This window comes from Giraffa tippelskirchi, chromosome 5 (genome assembly GCF_054371585.1).
Source record: "Giraffa tippelskirchi isolate mGirTip1 chromosome 5, T2T-mGirTip1v1.2.pri, whole genome shotgun sequence".
In the NCBI taxonomy this organism is placed as follows: domain Eukaryota; kingdom Metazoa; phylum Chordata; class Mammalia; order Artiodactyla; family Giraffidae; genus Giraffa; species Giraffa tippelskirchi.
The window spans coordinates 183,059,664-183,077,855 of record NC_137279.1 but is presented as its reverse complement, the minus strand read 5'-3'; the positions used below and the strand labels follow the sequence as shown (position 1 = coordinate 183,077,855).

The 18,192-nt window shown below is 48.5% G+C and overlaps 1 long non-coding RNA gene across 1 annotated transcript; it reads left to right on the top strand.

Annotated features, from left to right (window-relative positions):
• The first annotated feature begins 250 nt into the window (after positions 1 to 250).
• LOC145506977 (uncharacterized) lies at positions 251 to 14,498 on the top strand. The gene is made up of 6 exons (XR_014054481.1): positions 251 to 588; positions 724 to 907; positions 7,539 to 7,759; positions 7,894 to 8,007; positions 8,314 to 8,608; positions 14,114 to 14,498. It is a non-coding gene; the product is annotated as an uncharacterized LOC145506977 (long non-coding RNA).
• Positions 14,499 to 18,192: the final 3,694 nt, after the last annotated feature.

The following is an 18,192-nucleotide window of genomic DNA, read 5'->3' as shown; positions in this document are numbered from 1 at the left end:
GTGAAATTAGGCATTAATATTTAAAACATGCTCCACATTGCTGATGTTTTACAGTGTGGAATTGGTTGAAATTATTTTTTGGTCTGTAAAACAACCTGATGGCAAACATTTAATCAATGGTCCCAGGTGCTTGGTTTGCATGTTTCTTCCAAGGTCCACCCCCCTAACTGGCAGTTTTTGATGAACCTGGACCATTATGAGGTCACAGGACCACAGGCCTGGGTCTCTGAACATGCTTAGGCTTCCCAGTGCTGCTGAGGGTGTGACCAGTCTCTGGGATGATGGAAGAGAGCGCTGGCAGAGGAGGGGGGACGATGGGAACTTTGCAGCCAGGGGGACCTGGGTTTCCATCCCTGCTCTACCACTCCAAGCCACACAAAGGAGATTGGAGATTAGCCACATGCATAGCCCCTACCTAGCTCCCAGCGATCCCCCACAAATGATAGCAGTCATTAGCTTTGCCCAGTTAGCAGCATCAGGGAGCAAACTTTCCAAACATCACAAAGAAATAGCAGCTTCCTTCCCATGCACAGAGGACCCCTCTCTCCCAGACCTGAGGCCTTGAGGGTCTAGAGGGAAACACCGCAGGTGATGATAGCAGAGAAGGGCCCCCTTAGGGGCTCCTCACTCTGGTCCTGCTCCCGGAGCCTTGCCCTTCCAGGATGGGGATGGGCACTATACCAGTCCTGCCATGGTGGCCCTACTCCTTGTCCTCTTCAACAGAACAGAAGCAGGCTATTTTCCAAAAGAGCTCAGCTCAGTGCAAAGGGAAATGATCACGAAGATCCTCCTACAGAGGACACAAACCTCATCGTGGACACAGAATGGCAGAGGGACCCAAGCATGGACTCTGGGACTCATGGACTCGGCAGGCTCCTAAGCTCTCTGGACCTCAGCTTCCTCATCTGTAATAATTGTATTGCTCATCTGGGGTAATCATAGTAGCTTTACTCAGAAGGTTGCTGTGAGGCTTACAATGGTACCTGGCATGTATGAAGTGTTTGCATGTGTGCGTGTGTGTATGCATAGTCTCTCAGCTTTGTCTGACTCTTTGCAACCCCATGAATTGTAGCCTGGAAGTCTCCTCTGTCCATGGGATTATCCCAGCAAGAATACTGAAGTGGGTTGCCATTTCCTTTTCCAGGAGATCTTCGCAACCCAGGGATTGAACTTGCATCTCTTGTGTCTCCTGAATTGCAGGCAGAGTCTTTACACACTGTGCTATCAGGGAAACCATTGTTAGTTATAATTATTACAAAGTCTGAGTCCTCATGAAAGCAGTGCCAAGATTTCTGGGCTCCCAATCTCCTCCTCCAAAACCCCCATGAGAGAATGGGTGTTCCAGAGGGAAGGGACCGCGGCTTATACATCTTTTTTTTTTTTTTTTAATTTCACTTCATTTTATTTATTTAATTTAGTTTTTGGCCATATAGCATGCATAGCATCTTAGTTCCCAACCAGGACTTGAAACTGTGGCCCCTGCAGTGGAAAGTACAGAGTCCTAACCACTTGACCAACAAGGAAGTCTGACTTGTTCATCTTTGAATTCCAAGTGCCCACTACCACCTGGCACACTGCAGGTGTGCCAATAGATTGGTGCCATTGGGCACCAATCCCTGGTGCCCAATAGATATGTGATGTTAGGCCTCTAAACAATCCTATGGCATTGGGATTGTGAGTTCCACTTTACAGAGAAGGAACATGGGACTCCCAGAGGAGAAGGGTCTTGCCTAAGTCACATGGGGTGGCCAGTGAAAATCCTGGGTTTGACTCCAAGTCTTTTTCTCTCTGTTGTTGACCAGGAGGGTGACCCAGGCTTTCCCAACTGGGTGGCCAGCTCCACTCAGTCCTGAAGCATCTACCATCTTGCTCCCACCTGGGGAAAGGGCCTTGAGTGGACCCCTACTCTGGGGCCCAGTGTGACAGCTCCATACAACCTCAAAGTGCAGCACCAGGGCAGGGAGCTAGAATGTCAGAGAGAGAGGATGGGAGAGTGCCCTCCCACAGGGTGTGGAGGCAGCCAATAGATGGGGAGAAGGATGATAAGATGCAGGCACGGGCCTCTAGAGGGGAAAGGGATATTCCTGGCCCTCCCAGAGTGACTCTAGAGTGCCTTCCATGATGTGTGGTGGCAGGGGGGGTGGGAGATGGCTGGCAGGTGGCCCAGAGGTCCTGTGTAGAAGCCTGGGATGCTGGGAGGGGGAGGGATAGTGAGCAAAGCCTGCTGACCTATTACTGGGCTGGTCAGAAAGAAGGGTGGAGGGTGCTTCCCACAGAGGGGTGGCCTCTCTCAGAGGTCCCTGACACAGCCAGTGCATCCTGGTGATGATGGCTTGTGTGGGCCAGACACCCTCACTGTCTTCCGTACCCAGAGACCTGCGCTTCAGGTGGGGCAGTGTATGTCCTTGAAGCCTGCACTTTCTCCCCTGGAAAGGACCTGGTGACCTCCACTGGCAGCTCTGAATGTGAATACGGGCACTGCCAGTTAAAGAGACAGATTGGTATAGGGAGGGGAGGCTGGCCTGGGAGCTCCATCACCAACCAACTGTGAGAGAAAAGCGGTCCCTTCTCTTTGGGCTCCAGTCTTCCCATCTGTATAGTGGGGAGATTGCATTTGATGACCTCTGAGGTTGCTCCTTGCTCTGATGGTGACTATAACCAGCAGACAACTAATCAATATTTGTTGAGTAAATGAGGGAGTCAATGTGGTGCCACGTTGATGATAGGATTTAGGCAGATGACTTTTGAAAGACAAATGAGGCTGTTTTTTTTAAAACTTTTTATTGAAGTAGAGTTGATTTGCGATGCTATATAAAGTGTACAGGAAAGTGATCTTGTTATATATATGTGTGTATATATATATATATATATTCCTTTTCAGAGTCTTTTCTTCTTTTTTTTCAGCATGCCATCGAAAGGACTTTTATTTTATTTATTTTTTAAATTAGTTTATTTATCTATTTTTTAACTTTACAATATTGTATTTGTTTTGCCATACATTGACATGAATCTGCCATGGGTGTACATGTTTTCCCCTTCCAGAACCCCCCTCCCACCTCTCTCTCCATCCCATCCCTCCATGTCATCCCAGTGCACCAGCCCCGAGCGCCCTGTTCACACATTGAACCTGGACTGGCGATTCGTTTCACATATGATAATTTACACGCTTCAGTGCCATTCTCCCATATCATCCCACCCTCTCCCTCTCCCATAGAGTCCATAATACTGTTCTACTTATCTGTGTCTCTTTTGATGTCTCGCATGCAGGGTTATCTTTACCGATTAACTAAATACCATATATATGTGTCAGAGTCTTTTCCATTATAGGTTATTACAAGTTTTTGAATATAGCTCCCTGTGCTATACAATAGGATCTTGTTGTTTATTTATTAGGGCTTCCCTGGTGGCTCAGATGATAAAGAATCTGCCTGCAATGCAGGAGACCAGGGTTCGATCGCAGGATTGGGAAGATCCCCTGGAGAAAGGAACGGCAACCCACTCCAGTATTCTTCCCTGGAGAGTTCCATGGACAGAGGAGCCTGGTGGGCTACAGTCCATGGGGTCACAAGGAGTCGGACAGGACTGAGTGACTAAGCACGGTAAGCACAGTGAGTGAAGTGAAAGTTGCTCGGTCATGTCCAACCCTTTGTGACCCCATACAGTCCATGGAATTCTCCAGGCCAGAATACTGGAGTGGGCAGCCTTTCCCTTCTACAGGGGATCTTCCTGATCCAGGGGTTGAACCGGAGTCTCCTGCACTGCAGGCGGGTTCTTTACCAACTGAGCTATCAGGGAAGCCATATACAGTAATGTGTATCTGTTAATCACAAACTCCTAACTTATCCCTCCTTCACTTTCCCTTTTGGTAACCACAAGTTTGTTTTCTATGTCTCTGAGTCTATTTTCATTTATAAATAAGTTCATTTGTATGATTTTTTAGATTCCCCGTGAAAGTGATATCTGTGATATTTGTCTTTCTCTGACTTACTTCACTTAGTGTGATAATTTCTAGGTCCACTCATATTGCTGCAAATGGCATGATTTAAATCACTTCTTTTTTATCTATCATATGAGGTTGCTTCAACCTGCAGAGTTAACAAAAAGTTAAATATTCATGGGCTGCTTACTCTGTGCCTGACATTGTACTGAGTGCTTCCCATTTGTTGCCTGATTAAATCTTCATGACCACCCAATGATATAGGTGCTCTTATTGTTCCCATTTCACAGATGAGAAAATTAAGACACAGAGGGCTACTCTGCCCCACAGGCAGAATGGTAATATTACTCAGAGCTCTTTCAGCTGCTTGGGGCAGAAATGCAACTCATAGCCTTCAGGTTAAAAGAGAAGGTATTGCTTCCCTATCTGTAAAGTCCAGGATGACCTGACCCAAGGGCCCAAATCACAGTTTCAGGAATTCTTTCCCCTGCTCACTTCAACATGACTAGTGTCAGGGGGAATGCCCACTCCAAGAAGAAAATTAATGTAGATGTTAAAGGCTGCTTTTCTGAAGTCTGAGAACCTGGGTCAAGCTCTAGCCTGGCTGTGGGACCTGGACAAATGAGTCAGCCTGTTTGGCTCAGTGTCCTTGTGTGTGAAATGGGGATAAGGGCTGTACTTACCTTGTGGGGTTGTTGGCAGCTTAGATGCGTAGCAAGTGCTAGGAAATGGACTTGACCTTCAGTGTGTGTGCATGCTGCTTCTACCTTTAAAAATTCCCAGTGGAGAGAGAGCCTCCCCTACCCTGCAGTCTGAAAAAGCCCCATGTTTGACTAATAATGGACTGACTTGCGTCCTGTGCTGTCTGCTAAACCAACACCTGTGGCCAGGGAAGGGACTATGCTAATTAGGCCTGATCACATGCCCACCCCAGAGCACAGAGAAGGCCAGTCCTCCCAACACCATGGACCAAGTGTGGTGATGGTTGACCTGCCAGAGGAAAGTCACAGTATGTCACCAGAGGGGCGTGGATGCTGAATGGGCACAAACCAAAAGGTGACCATGGACACGAAGCCAGGTATTAATAGTTCACCTCCTAAGAATGCAAGCATGGATTCTTTATAAAGAAAGATAATTTCAGACATATATATTTCAATAAAAATTCAAAAAGAAAAAAAGGTATTTTTCCATTTATTTAAAAAATTAACTTATATACAGAAAAATTACCTTTAAAATTTTCCTTTCAATTCTGTGTATTTTAATGCCAGCATGGGGTCTTGGAATCACAACCGTAAACAGAATACAGAACAATTCCAACACCACCAAGAATTCTGTCATGCTGACCTATTGTAATCAGTCCCTCCCCTACCCAGATCCATGGTAACCACAAATCTGTTCTCTGTCCTTACAATTTTGCCTTTTCCAGAATGTTCTATAAATATAACCATTGGCCTGTAGTCTTCTGAGATTGCTTTCTTTCACTGAATATAATGCATTTGAGATGCACCTGTGATGTTATGTGCATCAATAGTTTGCTCCTGTTTATTACTAAGTAATATTCCATAGCTTGGTTATAACATGTTTTGTTTATCTATTTACCTGTTAAAGGCCATTTGCATTGTTTCCAGTTTTTGGTAATTATGAATAGTGCTGCTATAAACATCTGTGCACAGGTTTTTGCATGAACATAAGTTTTTATTTCTTTGTAACTAAATACTTAAAACTAAGTTTGCTGAGTCATGTGATGAACTTTATAAGAAACTGCCAGACTGTTCTCCGGGGTAGCTGTACCACTTTGCATTTCTACTAACAATGTGGAAAATTCTGGTTCCTCCACAGCCTTCCCAGCACTTGGCAGTTGCCAGTATTTTCTACTCTTGCCTTTCTAACAGATGTGTAGCCCAAGCATGGAGTCTTAACTGAAAATTTTAGTAAATGGTGTTTGTGCGTGTGTTAGCTGCTCAGTCAGGTCCAACTCTATGCGACTCTATGCACTGTAGCCCACCAGGCTCCTCTGTCCATGGGATTCTCCAGGCAAGAATACTGGAATGGGTTGCCATGCCCTTCTCCAGGGTATCTTCCTGACCCAGGTATTGAACCTGGTGTTCCTGCATTGCAGATGGACTCTATACCGTTTGAACCAAAATGGTGTTTAGTGGCTGAAAAAGTCAGAAAAAGGATTGCTGGAGTGAGCAAGACACTAGAACAGTGGTCAAAGCGGGGGTTGGGGTGGGGGTTTCTGTGAGTGTTGGAAGAGACTGTTTTAAGACAAGTTGGTGGTGGACCTGGGAGAGCAGAAGCGCTGTCAGGACTGTGAAGGACCTCAGATATCACCCTGGCTTACCCGCCACTGTGCCTGTGAGGAGACCCAGGTCTGGATGCAAAGGAAGGAACTTGCCCAGTCACAGGACACACAGCAGAGTCACAGTAAATGGGTGAATGCAAAGGGAACTTTCTTCCTCCAATTCCTCCAGGACTGGGATAGATGGCTGTGCTTGGACTGGAGGTAGTGGGTGCACCAGCTGATCTTTCTCCGGTCCTTTGAACTGGGTTTTTGGTGACAGGCAGGACTCAGAACCAGTTCTGGGTGGCATTGCCTGGCCCGGGGGGACCCCGTGCTTACTGTGGAAGAAGGAAGGCAAAGTGTAGTGTTGGGATGAGTGACAAATGTCCAATCTGCAGATATTCATTGAACTTGCTGCATGAAAAGTGGGCCATTCGCCTGCTTCTGTGTGACCATGGTTGACAGCCCTGGAGTCTTTGAGGGTTCTGAATCTGCACGAAAGCCACTAGGCCTGTCCCAAAGGGAATCCAAGCTATCACTCCCCCAGGATGACAGCAGCACAGCCAGCTCCCGCAGCCCCTCCCTGTGTCTGAACCTCAGCGAAAACTGCAGGGAATCAGGGCTGAGCGGATGGACCATGGCCCTGGGTTCTGGGGGCCAAGCCGGGAAGGACCAATGATTACCTCATGTGATGGGGAGAGTGTGTCCTGGTCCCCATCTCAGCTCTTTCAGGGGTGGGGGGTGTCTCTCTCTGACTTGCATCTAAAGCACTCATCTGAAAGGAGGCGGGACGGCAGAGAAAACCTCTGTTCAAGAAGCTCAGGGCCATATACCTTGGTCAAGGAGGTGGGCGCCTGCCATCCCTGATGGTAGCCACACCACAATCTACCCACCCTACTTCTCACTCCCTGCTCTGCCACGGACCTGGAATTCCGCCATTAGGGTCACTCCTTTGATTAAAGCTTTGACTCTAGAAGAGCCCTGTACATGTTACCTGGGGAGGGCAGGTCATTGTGTGTGGTTTGGTTAAACTGACTGCCGCCACTTAGAGAGTACCTAAGTGTGTGAGAGGAGAGGGTTGATGAGTGGAGGAGGGACGAGGGGGAGAAGGTTTGCTCTGAGCAAAAGGCTTGGCCCAGCTATGTCAGGAGGCTGTGTGTGTGTGTGTGTGTGTGTGTGTGTGTGTGTGTATCGGGGGGTGGTCAGGCGTGACCCAGGTGGGGAAGCAGACTCATCGTGGGACCTCTGGGGCAGGGGTACAGGCTCTGGAGGAGGGCAGGACAGGAGTGGGTCTGAAGGCATCCTTTTTGTCTGCAGTTTTCAGAATCACGCATGCACCTTATGAAGTCTGTGTGCTCTTGAGACCGTCAGATGCTGCCATGGGGCTGCCCTTTGGGTCTTCTGGCAGAGTCCTCTCGGACCTGGGCTGTGCCTCCTTTACCTTCCCTCAGAGCACACTCTCCCTGGCAACAGAAGCTTATGATGTAGGAAAGTGAGTCCTGCCTCTTGGCATCTTTTCCCCACTGGCAGCATCAAAGGTAACTGTACCCCCTCCTTCTGGTTAATGCATTTTGGACTGAGAAGATAGATTGTAGCACAAACAGCGATGAGGACAATAACATCTCAACAGTGATAGCAACAAATGCCATTTTAAGTGCTTATTTCCCACCAGGTGCTGGTCAGCACTTTAGAGGCACTGCATGTAATCCTCACAAAGGTCCCACAAGTACCCCATTTTATCAATGAGGAGATGGAGATGGAGGTGCGGCTTGTTCAGGGTCATGTGGTGAGTCTAGAAAGGATGGAGACATGCAGGTCTCACTTCAAGAGGATGCTCTTGAACACCTCTCCAGGTCAAATAAAGTGGAAGCGGTCCATCCCTTAATTAAGTCAACAGGGGAGTGTGCAGGAGGAACCCCTGGGGGTCCTGGACCCAGTTGGGTAGGGAATAGGAGACTGTGCCCCAGGGAGCCCCTGGCCTGTCTGGGGGAGACAGGGCGGCACTGCTGGGGAGCACTGTCTGCTGCTTGCTGCTGAGTAGACCTTGTCCTTGGTTGGCTTTCACAATGGAACTTCTCTGCTTCGTCCTCAGCAAAGTTGATCGAAGGAGAACTTGGCTGTAAATTTCCCCAACTCCGTGGCCATCCAGCCCTGGCCCCGGCCTCGGTCAGTGGACGCTGCTGAGCTGACAACAGATTCGTCACTGGCTGAGTCCTGAGCCAGCACAGCTGTCAGCAGGGAGGAGCAGCTCTGCGCCATGACCGTGGCAAGTTTACCCTTGAGCCTGACAGGTGCAGACAGAGACCTCAGAATTTGTGGCTTTTCCCTCTGAGTGATGGATGGACTGGCTCCTTGAGTCTCTGCTCTACCAACTGCTGTCAGAGCAGGCAAGTCTGCGGAAAATGCCGTGGATGGAGGGACACGTCTGCAATAGGCCTTTGGGGCACCTTGGTCAGTGGGCAGGGCTGGGTATGGGTGCCGTGACCCTGGCCAGACTGGAAGAAGGGACATGGTGGTTGGGAACCTGATGTCCATCTCTCCCTCATCCTCCTGACCATCTGCGTTCCATCTTTGCACAGTGCACGATGTCTGGGCACAAGTCATTCTACGTTCTCTCTTTCCTCCTTGCTTTCTTTCAACCGATCCATCCACCCAACAAACATTTATGGAGCATCCATTATTAGCACTCACTGTGCTGGGGAAAGAGAGTGTAGAAGACCCCCAAGTGCCCATCCTTATGGAGCTGCAAGTGAGGGGCAGAAACCAACAAATTCAATAAAGAAACAAGAAAAAGCCTAGGAGTGATGAGGGGCTATGAACAGAATTCAGATGAAGAGTGAACAAGGGGACACTTTAGGTGGTCAAAAAAGTGTCTCTTTGGAGAAGGAAATGGCAACCCACTCCAGTATTATTACCTTGAGAATCCCATGGACAGAGGGGAATGGTGGTCCATAGGGTTGCAAAGAGTTGGACATGACTGAAGCTACTTAGCACAGCATGCAAAGTGTCTCTTAGGAGGTGACACTGTGTGAAGAGACAGTGCTGGCCAGGCGCCATCTCTGGGAAGAGCCCTAGGCAGACAGAGCAGCTGGTGCAGAGTGCCTAAGGCGAGTGTGAGCTCAGAGCCCTGGAGGAGCACAGAGGGGCTGCCCCGGCTGGAGCAGAGCAGGCGGTGGGGATGTGGCAGGGGACAGAGGCTGGTGAGGCAGACCAAGGGCTGCTGGTACTTTAAGTCAGCACAGGGAACTTGGCTTTTATCCTAAGTGATGGGACGCTATTGGGGTTTAAAGTAGGGGAGAGGCACACTCTGATTTATGTTTTGAAGTGATTACTCTGATTTCATGAGAGCAGATGCCACTAGCAAAATCCAAACTTGCCACGTTTCTCCAGCTGCCAACACACACAGCCTGCCCAGAATATCCAATGCCGTTTATCCCAGTGTCATTCTGACCATATCAAACGCATTGTGTCTAAGATGATTTTAAATGCATAAAGTTTGGTAATGGCGTCATTATACCCAGACACATACCTCATGTGTATTTCTTTTTAAGATGTGTGGGCAAGGTTCAATCCTAGCCAAGAAAGATACAGAGCCTTGAGTAAAATTGGCACCATTACAAACCATCCTAAGTCCATCAGTTACAAGGACTGCTCTTAATAAATTGAATAACGCAGGGAAGTTAAATGTAGGCACCTTTAAAGCGTAGGCCCATTGGCCCAAAGGGATATTAACAGATTGGCATTTAAGTGTTGATGTTCCTCAAGCTTTGGGCAGCATCGTAATTCAAAACATGGTTTGGTGTGACAATGTTTAGTGCGATATGTTGAATCTGAGATGAGCATGTCATACATAAAAGAGAGGAGGAGGGCTAGATGCTCGGAAAGGGAAGGGAGAATGGAAATTGAGAAAAGCGTATTAGAGCATGATAGGAAAGAATTTAGAAGCTCTGGAATTGAATTGCAAAGAACAGCATGAACTTGTGACTTTCACATTCTGCTCCATCACTGAAATAGCCCAGGCTGCCTCTGGGCTGATGCACCTTCCCCAGGTATTGTGATGGAATCGTGCAGCCACAGGGACTGTGGGCTAGTTTCCCAAATCACTTGTACTGAAAGGAAGTGGGGATTTCCTGAAGGATAACTGTGCTGGATCTTGAGGTTGGAAGGCAACGATGCTTTCAGAGATGCCTGTGGGAAAATTGGAATGTGCACAGAGGCCAGCTTAAAGAGAACCTCCTTTACCCCCATCAGGATACCCAAGCAGGGACAATCAGAGCATAACAATTGGTAATTGTGGGCAAGTGACACAAAATAAGCCTGAGTAAGAGTTTAAGTCCATGAATTTACCAAAAAAATAAAAATTAATAGGAAGGATGCCAGGGACATTGGCACGCACGCAGTTTTCAGCATGGTTTACAGAGGGATGTGGATCAAGTCACATGGCCAGACGTTCACACATTGTGCTCAGCAACCAGATCTCCAGTCCACATTTTTGTTGACTTGCTCCAATGGTTTGCTTAAAGGATGAGAGTGCATGTAGAACTGCACTATTCTTTCAGTGCAGTTCAGTTCAGTCGCTCAGTCATGTCCGACTCTTTGTGACCCCATGAATTGCAGCACGCCAGGCCTCTCTGTCCATCACCAACTCCTGGAGTCTACCCAAACCCATGTCCATCGAGTTAGTGATTCCATTCAACCATCTCATCCTCTGTTGTCCCCTTCTCCTCCTGCCCCCAATCCTACGCAGCATTAGGGTCTTTTCCAATGAGTCAACTCTTCGCATGAGGTGGCCAAAGTATTGGAGTTTCAGCTTCAACATCAGTCCTTCCAATGAACACCCAGGATTGATCTCCTTTAGGATGGACTGATTGGATCTCCTTGCAGTCCAAGGGACTCTCAAGAGTCTTCTCTAACACCACAATTCAAAAGCATCAATTCTACAGTGCTCAGCTTTCTTCACCGTCCAACTCTCACATCCATACATGACCACTATTCTTTAGGATGTTTTATATGATTTGAAGAGAAATCCCTGGTGGCTCAGACGGTAAAGAATCTACCTGCAATGCAGGTTCAGTCTTTGGGTTGGGAAGATCCTCTGGAGAAGGGAATGGCTACCCACTCCAGTATTCTTGCCTGGAGAATTCCATGGACAGTGGAACCTGGTGAGCTATGGTCTGTAGAGTCACAAAAAGTTGGACACGACTGAGTGACTAACACTTTCACTTTTTTTTAAAGGATGTTTATTTAGTGGTGCTCAGTGTTTGTGAAAAGCAAGAGATGGAGTGTCATGACCTGCAGGGCTTGGTTCAATTACTTAGTGAGAACACGCTCTCAGACCCACAACACTTGGATTCTGTCATTGTAGAATTTTGTGTGCCATGTCCACACTGTCCTCTGTCCAGCAAAAGGGTGTATATTGTACCAGAAGGAAATCAAGGTGTCTTGAGAAAAGGGAGGAGCAGAGGGATGGTATTGTCCCCTGGCCAGAGCAACCAGCACTCCAGGCCTGTATTTAGTCAGTAGATAAGTGTGTGCCTCTGTGCGTTCTCATGCTAGGAGGGTAAAAAATGTGAATTATTGCAAAGTTTAAAGTTAGAGACCTTTAATGTATAATCCTGATTTTCAGTTTTGTTTTTTGTTTTTTGAAAAATGAGAAGATTTGGAAGTGCTGAGCTAGTATTTCCATTGCTATGGGAGGCTGGGGTTGAATAGGAATTTCTCCTTCCAGACCTAGCTGGCCGCTCCAGCTAGCGCTTGTCCCTACCATTCTCTTTTGTATCTTGTTTAAATTACTTTCTTGAGCTCAGTAGACATCTAAGTTTTGAACCGCTGTTGGTGATATCAATCAACAACAATAATAAAGGGCCATTATTACTATTTTACAGGTAAGAAGACTGAGGCCCATAGGGCTCAAGCAAGTTTCTTTAAAGTCACAGGTTGTGGGAGGGACTGCTAGTTGATTATCCCACCATCCAGTCTCCTCTTCTTCATTGCAGACAGAATCCTATTTCATTTGGGCTGGAGTGTGTCCAGGTAAAAGAGTACATTTCCTAGGTTCCTTTGCAGTTAGGGGTGGCTATGTGAATAAGTTCTGGCCAAGAACATGTAGGCAGAGATTGTTTAAGAACATCCTTAAAATGGAGAGGCAAGTCCTTTTTTCTCTTGCTTATCCTCATTCCTGACATCTGGAATGCAGATGTAATGGCTGGAGCTCTTTCATGCATATTGGACCAAGAAGAAATGTTGAGGATGAAAACCGTGCATGTTGGAATGGAGATAGGGTGAATGTGTAGATCCACCATACCACTTCTGACCCACATTCCATTAGATCTCTTTTTTTTATGGTTTCCTGTTTCTGTAGCTGATACAGTGTTGAGGCCAGGGTGTATTCCCCCACCCAGCCTTCTAGTCTGTGCTGCAGTAAAAGCTTTCCATATCTCCTGAAGCTGGCTTCCACACTCCCTTCTGGCCTCCTGGCGTTGGATGAGCAACCAGAGCACATGCCTGGACTGGCTAATTAAGCAAGTGGCCATCTTCCAGTTCCACAGAAATGACAAAACTGACCCAAGCAAGGACAATCTGGGAGTTTCTTGGTTGGGGAACTAACCATATGTCACCTTGCTATAAGAACAGTAGCCTCTGTGTGTCTTCTCTGGGCTGCCCTCCAAGGCCAAAGGATGGATAAACAATGCCTGCAACAATGACCAAACGGAGGGGCTTCTCAGGGAGACTCCAAAAGTTTGCCAAGGCTGTTACCAGTTGGCGCCTGATTTTTACTCACGTGAAGTGTATTCCTGTATTGAAAAGTGTCTTTTCTGATCAAAGTAATGGATCCCTCTCATTCGAGTGGTTGGGATTCATTTTGCCTTTGGAAAAGAGAACCCCACATGGTCAGATAGTGAAGACTTCTCTGGGGGCCCTGAATGGATACAGTCTGGAAAATTCTCAAGGTTTTTGTGCAAGCCTGTTCAATCTTAAAAACAATGACAACGGTAATAATGATATCACTTGAAGCCATCTCCCCATCTTTCTTCTTGCTTTCACTTTTTCAACGAGCAGTCTGAAGCCCTCCCCTCATTACATCCTTTCTTTTACTGCTCATTCCAAAGGGACCTGCTTTCGCCCTGGTCACCCTCTGAGGACTATTCTAGTTAAAGTCATCAGTTGTCTCCTGTTACTGATTCAATGACTTTAAAAAAAGTTATTATTTGATTGGACCTCTCTCTGGAATTTGATACTGTCAGTCACTTTCTCAGTCACTTTTTCCTTAAAATATTCTAAATCTTCTACTCTTTTGATCTTCTGACAATATGATCTTTTGATTTTTCCCTCTACCTCTCAGACCAAACCTTCTTTAGTTTTGGTTAAAACCAATCCTTGTTTTTCCACCTTGTTTTATGTCCCTGGATATGTTCTAGTGTCTCCTAGTTTACAGTCAATGGGAACTTCAATTTGTATCCTACTGTTGTGAGAAAACTGTATACATCTTAATTATTTTGAAAAAAAAATTCCTTGTTTCCAGAAGGTCCATCTTTGGTCCCCCTCTATCCCTTCTTCTCCTCTCTACTTCTCTTCCTCTCTTGTCTCACTGGACACACTCTCCCGAGGCCCTTGCTCTTTCTCCACTCCTCTTTCCACTCCCCTACACTTAGTAATAGTTGTGTTACTCACTCAGTTGCGTCTGACTCTTTGCCACCCCACGGACTGTAACCCACCAGGCTCCTCTGTCCATGGGATTCTCCAGGCAAGAATACTGGATTGGGTTGCCATGCCCTTCTCCAGAGGATCTTCCCAACCCAGGGATGGAACCAGTGTCTCCTGCTTTGCAGGCAGCCTCGGATTCAGTCTCCTTACACTTATCTAACACTATTTGCCCATTATGCCTACCTTAGATCAAGTCATCAGAAACAGGCTCTAAAATGGAGAACTGAACTGCTGAGTTGAAGCCAGGGAGACCAGCCTTTGTGTCCTGCACTTGGGAGGGGCCGTGCCCCTTGAGTGGCTGAGGTAGCCTCCTTCTAAAAGGCAATTCATGAAGAACAGTCCAGTGGGAGCAGACAGCAGGGAAATGAGCGCCTCAGTCTGGAAGTTGGGGAGTGGAGGTCCAGGTGGCATCACAGCACCCACGGCACAGTCCCAAGTCTGAATTTATAGCCCTGCCCTTTTCTGTGCAAAGATCACACTTATGTAGCCAGCCACTGCCGAGTTTATGCTCTCATACGGTACAGTTCCCCGAATGTTGCAAGCTGTGTCCACCACTGACCCTTCTGCCTCTCATGTGCTGTCTGTGTCTGTGATCATTAATTCCACATGTACTTGTTGAGTACCCACTCTGTGCAAGGCACAGTGGGACCTGGGCACTGGTCAGGGGCTTATTGGAAGCTAGCTTTTGGGCCTGGAATCAACCTGCCTGGTCCAGGGAGTCTGACTGGAGAGTCCAGCTGGTGGAAGGATGGGTAGCATGGAGCACACCTGGGCAGAACCATGCTCACCTACCCTGGAACTGCCTCCTAGTCAAGCCCCAAGGGGATGGTGGCAGGAGTGAGCCCCAGGGAGATGGGGCAGCCAGAGGCTCAGATGACAGGCCAGGTGTTTGTGGGCCTTGGGGAAAGTGGAGCAGGACACCCCCACCCCATATAACCCCTGCTTCACTTCCTGGGAAACCCACAGGCACCTACCTGCAGGCCAGCTCTCCTGCTGTGGGAATTGGCCTGTAGTCCCCGATGGCTCTGTAAAGTCAGAATCATACTCAGATCCTATGCACACACGTTTGTGTCCACAGACTCGGGCCCCTAGTGCACAGACACAGAACCAAGCCTCCAATTCCCCACAGGTGTGCAATGAGCACGTCCACACTCCCATGTACGTACACAGGTGGATTTATGCCACAACCCCATGCACACCCACTGCCCAGGGCCCACACTCACCACCCCATCCATCATGCTCATCTTCCTGCTGGTACGTACAGAAAGCATGTGGGCAGATACTCGACGTTCTAACATGCTGGTGTGAGCTCACACCGGGCACGCTAGTATTGAAGCCTGAGTGACAGCTGTGAGTCCACAACCTTGCTGGGCATCTGCCGAGTCCCTGCGGCTGGCCGGGGCTGCAGCACCAGCCTCCGGTGGGGAAGGAGGAGGCTGTTCTCTTCTCTCTATTTGGAGCCAGCCTTCTGAAGTGCCTTGAATAAGTATTCAGTTCCCTTCCCTCCCCAGAGACCAAGCTGCTTTCTAAATACCAAGGCAGGAAAGTGGAGACTTAAAAAGGTCATTAGAGAGGGTGATATTTAGCGAGGAAGTGGCTCCTGGAGGGGGAAACTCAGCCCCCAGCGGGGAGCCTTTGTTAACAGCCCCATTGGCTGCCCTGGGTCCCCGGGGCTGGAGAAGAGAGGGAGGTGTGGAGAGGCAGCAAACTCCTTCCGGGGCAGGGCTGCCTCCTGGGCTGGGGGACAGATCTCCAGGGGCAGCAGTGGGCTGTGCTGGGTCACAGTCAGCTCTGAAGAGTGAAAGTGAATGTCACTCAGTTCCGTCCGACTCTTTGCGAACCGGTGGACTGTAGCCGGCCAGGCTCCTCTGTCCATGGAATTCTCCAGGCCAGAATACTGGAGTGGGTAGTCGTTCCCTTCTCCAGGGGATCTTCCCAAACCAGGGATCCAACCCAAGTGTCCTGCATTGCAGATGGACTGAGCCACCAGGGAAGGCCCCAGCTAGCTCTGGATGGGCAGCAATAGAAGCCCTTTAGGTAGAGATCCCTGGGATGGGGGACCCAGTGGAGCTCCCCACTTTTTTCCTGAGGAGCACATGGGAGAAAGCAGGACCTCAGTCAGCACCCCAGGACTATGGGGGCCTGGCAGGAGCCAAAAAGCCCATCCCTCTGTTTCCACACTTGGGCAGAGAAGTTTCTGGGATGGACTACTCTTGCCTTTGGGAATGCTCCTCTCCCTCCTTCCTCTTCTTTTTAAATAGTTAAGGTGAAAAGAATGGGGGGAGAAAGATTGCTTAATAGCTTGACAGCACAATTCCTCTTAAGGTCTTTGTTTAGGGATATACCTTGATAAGCTGCTTGGGCAAGAGGGTGAGCTGCTGAGGGCAGGATGTTGGCAGGAGCCAAGGCAATAAGATGGGTAAACTGTTCTGCATGAGAAAGTGAGAGGAATTAGTTTTTGTCCTGAGAGGGAAGGAGAGAGGAGAAAGACGTGGGGGAGGGCAAGGAGGGCAGGGGGCAGTTGGAGGAAGGCCAGGCTGGATCTGCTCCATTCGCTTGCCCTCCACATCCTGTCTGATCCCTCCTTCACACCCCTCCCCATACTAGCCTGACCCGGCCACCAGGCTCCTCTGCTTTTGCCTCCCATGGGGTTTGGCCAATGGGAAACCCTGATGGGAAATCTGAGAGCGGGAGGAGAGTGTTTACACTCCTGACTCCTTTTCTATTTCTACCCAAAGTCCCAGGTGCTTTGGGGGAGGCCCCTACATTATGGCTCCACTTACAGTCCTGCTTCTTTCTTCCCAGCTCAGCCATACCTGCTTACTGCAACACTGGGATGACTTCACTACAGCTGGGATGAGACTTGGGGACAGGATGCTGCTGTTTGCTTCTAGCGTGGAATCACCACAAAGAGGGTGTTAGAGAAGGAGTGTCATGTCCCCTTAAATTCCTGTGTTGAAATCCTAACCCTCAATGAGATGGTCTTAGGAGGTAGGACCTTTAGGAGGTGACTAGGTCTTGAGGGTGGAGCCCTTGTGGATGGGATTAGTGCCCTTATCAGGAGACCCACAGGGCTCCTCACCTCTTCTATCACATGAGGGTGAGAAGTTCTCAGTTTGCAAACTGGAAGACCTTTGCCAGAACCCAACCACTGTTGTTGTTCAGTTGCTAGGTCATGTCTGACTATTTGCGGCCCCTTGGACTGCAGCATGTCAGGCTCCTCTGTCTTCCACTACCTCTCAGAGTTTGCTCAAATTCATCTGCACTGAGTCAGTGATGCTACCTAACTGTCTCATCCTCTGCTATCCCCTTCCCCTGCTGCCTTCAATCTTTCCCAGCATTAGGATCTTTCCCAGTGAGTCAGCTCTTCCCATCAGGTGGCTAATGTATTGGAGCTTCAGCTTCAGCATCAGTCCTTCCAATGAATATTCAGGCTTGATTTCCTTTAGGATGGACTGGTTTAATCTCCTTGCAGTCCAAGGGACTCTCAAGAGTCTTCTGCAGCACCACAATTCAAAAGCATCAATTCTTCAGCACTCAACCTTCTTGAAGGTCCAACTCTCACAACCATACATGACTACTGGAAAAACCATAGCTTTGACTATGCAGATCTTTGTCGAAGAAGTCCAGCAAAGCTGGCACCCTAGTCTCAGACCTCTAGCCTCCAGAACTGTGAGAAATAAGTGCCTGTGGTTTGTAAGCCACTCCGGCTGTGGTACTTTGCTATAGCAGCCTGAGTTGATTAAGGCAGAGAGGGAGGGCTGGCATGGATGGATGGTGACGGGAGTCATGTTCAGGTCATGTGCTGGGAGATAGGTCAGAAAAAGGAGGCATATGACACTGAATTGGGGCCTTCTATGTGAGAAAACAGAGAGGAGTAGCAAAACCACACCACCTGTGACTAGAACTCCCCGCCCCTCTCCCGCAAGCCCTGGTCCTCCCACTCTCCTCGGCCTCCTCACCACCCGCAGCTCGGGACCAGGTGGACCTGCCGGGAGAGTGAGGTGGGGTGGAAGGCGGGGAGAAAGGAGCTACAGAAGCTGTAATTTAGGGACAAATTTCTTTTTCTGGCTCCTACACAGCAGTGAGGAAGGGGGGACAGGCAGAGGAGGGCCTTTCAGGACCAGTTTTTTCCTACTTGTGACGCATAATGCAATCAGATGACATTTAAATATTCATAAAAAAAAGGATGCAGATGCGATGTGAGGCTGGTGGGCCAGGGGTGGGGGAGGGAGAGAAAGAGAGAGACTGGGATCTACCTGCCGTG